Source organism: Vigna angularis, chromosome 10, assembly GCF_016808095.1.
Source record: "Vigna angularis cultivar LongXiaoDou No.4 chromosome 10, ASM1680809v1, whole genome shotgun sequence".
Lineage (NCBI taxonomy): Eukaryota > Viridiplantae > Streptophyta > Magnoliopsida > Fabales > Fabaceae > Vigna > Vigna angularis.
In genome coordinates, this window is record NC_068979.1 from 27,984,226 (window position 1) to 27,993,286 (window position 9,061).

At 28.0% G+C, this 9,061-nt stretch overlaps 1 non-coding gene across 1 annotated transcript; it reads right to left on the minus strand.

Annotated features, from left to right (window-relative positions):
* Positions 1–6,126: 6,126 nt before the first annotated feature.
* Positions 6,127–6,198, minus strand: TRNAG-UCC (transfer RNA glycine (anticodon UCC)). Its single transcript has one exon. It is a non-coding gene; the product is annotated as a tRNA-Gly (tRNA).
* Positions 6,199–9,061: the final 2,863 nt, after the last annotated feature.

A 9,061-nucleotide genomic window follows, 5' to 3' on the forward strand; every position in this document is an offset into this window, starting at 1 on the left:
AAATAATAGACAAATTAAAAATTTAAAAATATTATGATAATTGATGAACTAATAGTCATGATAATGTTTTACTATAACAGTTCTTTCTATACATGTTATAATAAGTTTTAACATAATTTCAATTTTGTCACTACACCCAATTTATCATGACAATCTCATTAAACCTATCATATTAAGTTTTTTCTTTTCTCTTTTCATAACATATTACATTTTACTAGAAGTGTTATTTTTATTATTTTTACTAGTTATAACAAGTTCATTAAACTGATCAACTTATTATGATTGATGATTGATGGACTTGTCATAATAAATCGTTACCGAAAAAGTTTCTAAAAGTGCTTTAGTTTAAGTCAAGATCAAGATGGCCATTCCAGGACGTCATTTTTGTATTTTCGTATTGGATTCATGGCAGATATTATTATATGTCAAAAAGTCTATGTCTATCTACCATCCGAGTAGGAAAGTAAATGGCATAAGAGGAATATTCCTTTGGCATGTGGTATGATCGTAAATTGTAGTAGCGTGACGTGTTACCCTAGTTTTTGGGATCATTTAAATTCTTTTATAACATGGAAGTAGTCTTATTTAATTCAGATCCCACTTGCTAAGACAATACCTTTTTAAAGAAACCGAAACCAAGCGATAAAACTAAATTGTACACAAATGAATTTAGTGTCCAATACAAAATATTTTATTTACACTCTTTCAGGACATTTAGTTTCACATAATTTAAATGTCAAAATAAAAAATAACTTAAATATGTATTCTTCCTTTAATCTGAGTTGAAACAAACAATATTCAGATACAGTGATTGATCTTACTATTTCAATATATTTAGAATTAAAATAATTTAAAATTATTTTTTAAGCAAAAATTAATAGATATAAGTTTTTGTATCTATTTGCCCTGTTTAATTAGAAATAAATAATTTTTACTTTTCAATAAACTAGTTATCTACCTGAAGGAAATGAATATTTGAAAAACTATTTATTTTATTGTATCGAAACTTATATACAATTTGGGTAAACTTATTGATTAGCATATCCACGTAAGAAAATAACGGATATATTCCGAAATGCTGTGATTTTGATCTAAGCACAGTTGCGTGATGCAGTTTCTTTGTGATAGTTTTAGGCATTATCGTTGCTAACTTATAAAATATAGGTTTAATTGCTTCCTTTGTCCCCTTGGTTGAATTGTGTCAAATTCATCCTCATTTTTAAAAAAGTTTCATTGTCGTCCTCACGTGGTGTAAAGGTTTCATTGTCGTCCTCACGTGGTGTAAAAGTGTCAATTGAATCCAAACATAGAAAAAATTTGTGTCAAAGTAGTCATTTTTCCTATATCTCTGTGTCTTCCTTTCATACAATCAAGTACAGATATTCATTTTACCTTATCCAATTTAAGGCTTTTCATAGCTCCAGAGAAGTGACATATGAAAGGAAGACACAGAGATATAGGAAAAATGACTACTTTGACACAAATTTTTTCTATGTTTAGATTCAATTGACACTTTTATACCACGTGAGGACGACAATGAAACTTTTTTAAAAATGAGGATGAATTTGACACAATTCAACCAAACTGGGGACAAAGGAAGCAATTAAACCTAAAATATACTATCGTTTACTTTTAAGTGTGCACGTTTTATAAAACTTTAAGCGATTATTTGAATTATTTTAAGCCGGAATTTTAAAGTAAACTCAACCGAATATACGGAGATGAAGAGAACAGTTAGAAATTCAATGAATTTAAAGACAACTTTGCATTATTGTTACGGTGAGAATAACTTTTATAACTTTTGAATAAAATCAAATTTTATTTCTTTTTTTTAACCTAGTGTTTACAAACGCTCAACTTAAAAACAATTTTTTTTCAAACTAATTTTACTAAATCACAAAAAGATCTACATAGGCATCTATCACATCATCAAAACTTATAATTAGTTATATTAGTACGAAAATAATATGGTAATATAGAAATTGTTGAGAAATTTGAGTAGAAATAGGGAAGGAATTTTCACTAATACTAAAGATGAATTATTAGTTTTGATATTGCTTTAGAAAGTTTTGAAGGAGAAAAATATTAAAAATGTTTCACTAGTTAAGAGTAGCTAACATACAATGAATATGTTTGGGGATTTTTTTTATTTTCCATTTTTCAACTTCCTCACTTTTATATAACGTGAGACTTCAACTACTACTATGTAATTTATCTTTATGCTTACTTTAAAAAAGTATTTATCGGTTAAGAAGTGGACTTTAAGCTTAACTCAATCCCATAAAACAAGCTTGTAAGGTGAGGTTTGCACATGCTTGTATATTATAAATTGGCAAAAAAATGGACTTTAAGTCTAATTCAACCCTACAAAATCGGCTTGTAAGGTGAGGTTTGCACCTACTTATATATTATAAATTGGTCTTATCTCTAGTCAATGTGAAACTTCCAACACTATCTAATTAAATATTATTTTTCGGAAAATAAAACTCACAATTGTGAATATTATTTTAATAAAACTTTGATATAAAGTTTCTGTTGTTTAATGCAATAAAATAGATTAAGAGTGTTTAATGGTATAAGATATCTCTCTCATTATATAGTGTTTGTCTTCTTCTTTACTCATTTGTCTTCACTCACTTATAATTGTTGTAAAAACATAGAAAATAGAGTATTAAAGTTGATAGGTATTTTAAATTAATAAGACTATAATATTTTAATGTTAAAAGTTCGATAATACAAAAAGAAATTTAGAAAGACGTCTCATTATCTAAATCATGTATCATTTCTCTAGAACTCTTTCTCTAGACTTTCTCTCCCTTCTCTCTAAGTTTTCTAACTTTTGAGTCATCTCTTTGACGATCAGAAAGTACCTAGATGATCACAATAGTGATATCTTCAACTTCATAATATGGGTTTTCTAGAAAGAGTAAGTTAGTTTTTACTCTTTTCTTGAAATGATTTTCTTTCATGCATGCGAAAAGCTTCATATTCCTAGAGTTCTTGTGTGTTCCTTATTGATCATTGCGCCTAATGATCTACTTTGATCAAAATTATACGTTCTATAGGTACAGATAGAGTTATCTAAGCTAAGGTAGGGGTAGTTTGCTTTCTAAATCTGTTTGAGCTTTCCAACCAGGTTAGAAAAGCTAATAATTGCTTTAAATTCATGTTAAGAAGTATGAATGTTTGTTAGATAAGTTTTGAGATTAATGTTTGGTTGAATATGTTATCAATTGAGATGATTATTGAGTGATGTTTGTGTATTAATGAGTGAATGTTGTCGATTGAAGCATATTGATATGTATGATTGTGAATTGGTATTTGATTGAACCTTTAATGTTGTTGTTTTGAAGTTTAATTAAGTACAAAACTGTTGTAGAATTGAAAGTAGTAAAAAGGTAATGTTGTATGCTAGTTTTGGTCTAAATAGAGGGGTTTTGATAGGTGAAACTTTGAAGGAATGGTTGAATGGGTAAATCTGATTCTTAGGGCCTGTTGTTGGGCCATTTAAGACTTGTTTAGCTAATTAGTTCACTAAAATCTAGTTGGTAGCATGTCAAGTCTGATGTATACTTTTTTGGATATTTGGGTTTAGCCAATTGGTATCAAATTTGAAGAATAAACAGGTTTTTCAAATCAAATTGAGTGTTAAAGATAAAAGTTGGATTAATTGAATAGGTCTTGTGTACATCTAGATCAAATTCTGAAGTTTCTAAACTTCTACTATGGTGTTCAACGACATTAAGCAGTGCTCAAGCACCAAAAAGCTGAGAGCTTTGGTGCTCAACTACACCATGATGGCAGTCAGGCGCCAATTTTGTGCGAAGAATGGCGCTCAACTATAAGGGTATGCCACTCAACGGTAGTTTACTTTTCCAAACTCTACTTGCTTTGACATTCTTCTGCTTTTATGGTTTTCCAATTCTTGCTTTGGTACTTAAGTTTACTCTGAATGATCTATATACACTTTTAATGTATGAATGTTTAGATTTCCTATGTAAACTTTGTGATAGAATTATACATGTCTTGTGCTTACTGTAATGTATTGTATGGGTCTAAAATGGAGGAATCTTTCAAACACTTTAATAGCCGCCCAATATCAATTCAAGAGGGATGGTTATGTGGTGAGGAGTAGCAAGAAATCTTTAGCCTTGGGTCAATTTGACTGACGTGTTTGACGGATTAATCTTGTGTGATAGTTTGGGTGGTATGTTGTTTTCACCACACATGCGTAGGTCCTCCAAGAGTCTGACATAAATACATGTATCCGGATGGTCAAAGTCTAGAGTCTAAATATATGTTTTTGGATAATGGAACTGTTATATTCTGAAATTGATTGAACTACATATCTTTATTCTTTTATAAATTAACTTACCATGTTGCTTGTGTTTTGTTTAATCTTTCTCTTTGGCAATAATCACCTGATTGGTGTGAGTAGAGAATGATGTTTCAATTGAGTAGGTGCTCGGTGCGGAGGATGTTATTGTATAGATAGTTAGAGTAGAATTGGTTTAAATTCTGATATTTTGAATAACCTTTAGTTTATGTTTAGATAATATTAGGAATAGAATATCGTGTATATAAAGTTTGAATTATGGTTATATTTTTGAATAACTGTAACCATATTTTATATGTTCTTTTTAGATTAACTAATCATGTTTATTGAATATGTTATAATTCCATAATAGTGTTAAAACTATAAATTTGGAATGTTACAATTGTTGTAACCAACTTAGAGTTGAGAGTTTATAATGAAAGAATCCTTAAATTGTAATATTTATTTTAGTGAATTATTGGTAGAGATAATAATGTAGTTTGACTCAATCCATTTAGGCTTGGTCTACAGTTGACTCCCAAATAGTGAGTCAAACTAACTCGTCCAAGTTTAAAATGCGGGCTGAATATTGGTCTACCTTACATTGCTCTTAGTTTGTGAACCCGCAAAGAGATCTTCTTTTTAACATCAATTCAATATTCGACAGATTAAATCTAATTACACATTTTCATTTTTAAACACCAACACAATTGTATTCTCTCTACTTCATTTTTTGTTCTTAATCATAAATCTCTACTAAACACCAAATACTCATAATAAAGACATGTTTTTCAAATAAATTTAAAAAGAACATGTTAAGATCTAAATAATATATATGCTTCCCAGTGTGTATTCTTTGCATTTGTTTGGCAATAGTTGGGAGATAGAAAGATTAGACTGTTTATAAAGGTTTAGTTTTTCTAAATCTTGCAGTTTTCTCTCTTAAAAACACCCATTTGGGAAAATTGAAAATATATTATATAAACGTCAAAATTTCCTCAATTTTACTTTCTAAGTGTGCTTGGTATAAGTGGTTGATAATGGGAAGATGAAAAATAGAGTGTGGAATTAAAGAAATAATAGTGTTGAATATAAACTTGAAGCTTAATCTAATAAAAGAGAATCGATGTAAATGATTAAAAATAATATATTTATATCAATTTCATAAACAATTGTAAATTTACAATAGCTTTTTATGTTTTTTTTATTTCTTTTCTATTTTGGTCTTGTTAACGTTGATGAGTCGTAATAAATATTTTGACTCGTGACAAATAGGAAATAAAAAAGCAAAATAAAAACACTTATAAAGTTTACAAATTTTCCAAGTTACCTTAAATTACAAGAGAAATTTTAGTGTAATGTAAGAGTTTCTTAATGTTAATGAAATGAGACAACCTTCCTCAAATTTTAAACTACTTAACATTAGTGAAATTTTTTACCTCAAATTTTGATGTTAGTTTTGGTACTTACCCTTTATTAACTAGCAATTTATAACATTTATGGAAAAATTCAAAGACACTTCGTTAACACCTTAATACAAAAATGTCAAACAACTTGGTTTTCATGTCACTTTTCTTGATAAGATTTGACAGTTACTTAAAAGTAATAATACAAGATTCCAAAGCAACACCGCAATTCTTACACCTCTAATCTTAGAAACTCAATTACACAAACTCAAAAAGTAAAAGCTAAACCAAAACCTATCTACAACTTAATTACAGAAATATAAGATAAAACAGAACAAAGACGTGTGACTAAAAACAAAAAAAACTAAGAATATCATTAAAAAAACCAAATTACCATATCTTGCATGCGTTTGCCGGGAGTCGAACCCGGGTCTATTGCTAGGAAGGCAATTATCCTAACCGTTGGACTACAAACGCTTGATGTTTTAGTAATTTTTTTCGCCAATTTTAATAAACACTCTTTTCGCACAAACACTTAAGCTTTGCTCACGTGAATGAATTTGGGGAGAGTGATTAAATGAATTTGAAAGGATTTAAAGATAAGTTTTTGTTATTTATTTGAGTGGATTTGGAAATAAAGTTTATAAGAATTAGTGTAGGATTTGATTGATGTGACAGATTAAAAAAATTTACTTCAAAATCCACCCTCACTTAACTTCAAATTCACTCAAATAAATAACAAAAAATTTACCTTCAAATTCATTCAATCACTCTTTCCTAAATCCATTCAAGTGAACAAAGTGTTAAGTACATAGCAATGATAAATACGGCATACAATGGTTCACTTAAATCCCTTTGTTTATTTTATTTTAAGTTTTAGCACTTTTTAGTAATTTTGAAAACAAAAATAATAATAAGAAAAAAGAATAATTGTTGCTTTAGTGTTATATTACATAAAAAAACAGTTTCAATTTAGAGAGTACATCAGGGACAAGTGTCCAGATACACTTTCCAATAAAAAAAATCAATTATAAATTTACTAACCAAAACTAGTAGAACTAGTGGTGAATTTTAAAAAATATCTGCAAAGTTACAATTTTATTTATAATTATTTATAAATTTAAAGATATTAAATATATTATAATTAAAAAAATATTTTTATTTGTATATTAACTTCGCCACTAATTAGGACTAAGTTATTGATAAATATACATATTAAAAATAATATAACGTGTTAAAAAATATTGTTTAAATAAATATTTTTACTGCTATTTGTACAGTTACCAAATATTTTTACTGCTATTTGCATATAAAGTCACCAAATATATAAGGCTTATTTTCAGTAAGCCTTTGGGTTGGGATAAAATTTATGCAATCAGAAAAAGTTTAGGAATTATTCATGATTTTTCATTTAATTAGTTTGTATATAAACAAAAAAGAAAATTCATGGGAAAGTGTCTGATACACGTTCTAGTAAAAGGAAAATCAATTGTAAATTTACTAACCAAAACTAGCATATTTAATTGATTATTTAAGCTATAGAAAATTTTATAGCATAAATATCTCTGAAAAATAGTTTAATCAATTATATGGAAATATGATCAATTAAAAATGTTGAAAGAAATTTTAAGTTTGATACTATTTTTAGAAAAAAAAAATCTCATTTTTTAAAATATATATTGTGTGTTGGAACAAAATAAACTCAAGAAAACATCATATTTAAATCACAAACATAATAAAAAAAATAGTGATGTAATCCATCTTGAAAACTAAATGAAGATTTATCAAAGAAGCATCAATTTAAGGTAAGACTAGAAAATTAGAAGAAGAATAAGAATTATCAAACTTGTTCTTGCTTTCCCTCAAGCCTCAAAGGACATTGGATCTTTCATAAAGAGTCATGGTCAAGAAGATGAAAGAGGAAGATGGAACTTCAAGGATTCTACTCTTGTGGAGGATCACATTTTTTATCTTCTTTTATCTTAAACATCTTTTGTAAATATATAATATAGTACATTTTAGGTTTTGTATTTGGCCAAGAATGTTGTTTAGCTTTATTTAGAAGACTTGGTGCCCTTAAGAGTAGCTTAGAGCATTATTAGTGCCTTAATAAAGTAACTAGCACCTAAATGTGTTTCAAAATGGGTTTAGAATGAGTTAGTTACAAAATGAGCCTCTTCATTTAATGTTTTGACCTACTTAGTTACAAGCAAAGACTCCTTCATTTAATGATGGAGAAATACTTTGACTAAGTTAGTTATAAGCATAAAGCTCTTCACATTTAATGTTTAGGCTCCTCCATTAAATGTTTTAGGTTCTCTTTTTGTACTTTAGCTTTTATCATTTCATCTTTAAAAGGAGAAGACACCCTTTGTATATTTTTAAAACTTGATTGAATGTAAAGATACTTTGGTAAATTTGCAAATCTTCTTTTCTTAAGTTCTCACTTAGGATATGTCTTCTACTAGACTTCTTTATCATTTCTCCTTTAAGGTTGACCCAATCTCCTTAGAAGAACTACACTAGAGCATACCATTCAAAGCACCATCTTCATCTCTTCATCAAATTTGCTTCCGCTACTGCATCTCTTCCATGAAGTTCATCACTTTTGAAGGAGCTCTCTTAACCTTCATGGAGATCATCATTTATTGAAGGAGCTTCCTTCATCAATTCTCCATCATTTATCATCTACATCTTTAAACATCATCAAAATATCTTAATAAGCATTTGAATCTTTGAAGCTCTTCCTCACTATCAATAATTTCTTTACCTTTTGTTTTTTTATTTTTTAGGATACGATAGATTTTTTTCATAACAATATAATAACTATTTTATCTCGTGGTAAATAGAAAAAAAAACAAATAAAAACACTTATAAAGACTACAAATTTTCTAAGTTATATAAAATTATAAGAAAAATTTTAGTGCAATCTATGAGTTTCTAAATATTATGTGAAATAAGGTAACCTTTTTAAATCTTGAACTATTTAATTTTAGTGAACTTTTGACTTAAAATGTTGCTACTTTTTCTGGTAACTAAAAGTGTAGAACACCTATGGAAAAGTTCGAGCCCAGTGAACACTTTGTCAACACTTTCCTAATACAAAAATGTTAAACAATTTTATTTTACGGTCACTTTTCTTGATAAGACTAAGAGTCATTTAAACTAAATAATAAAAGGTTTCAAAACAACACTGCAACTCTTAAACGTATAATCTTAGGAACTCAATTCACAAACTCAAAAAGTAAATAAAAAATTATCTACAACTAAATTACACGAATCTAAAAGAAAAAAATGGAACGAAGATATATGACTCCAAACAAAGGAAAGAAAAACTGCT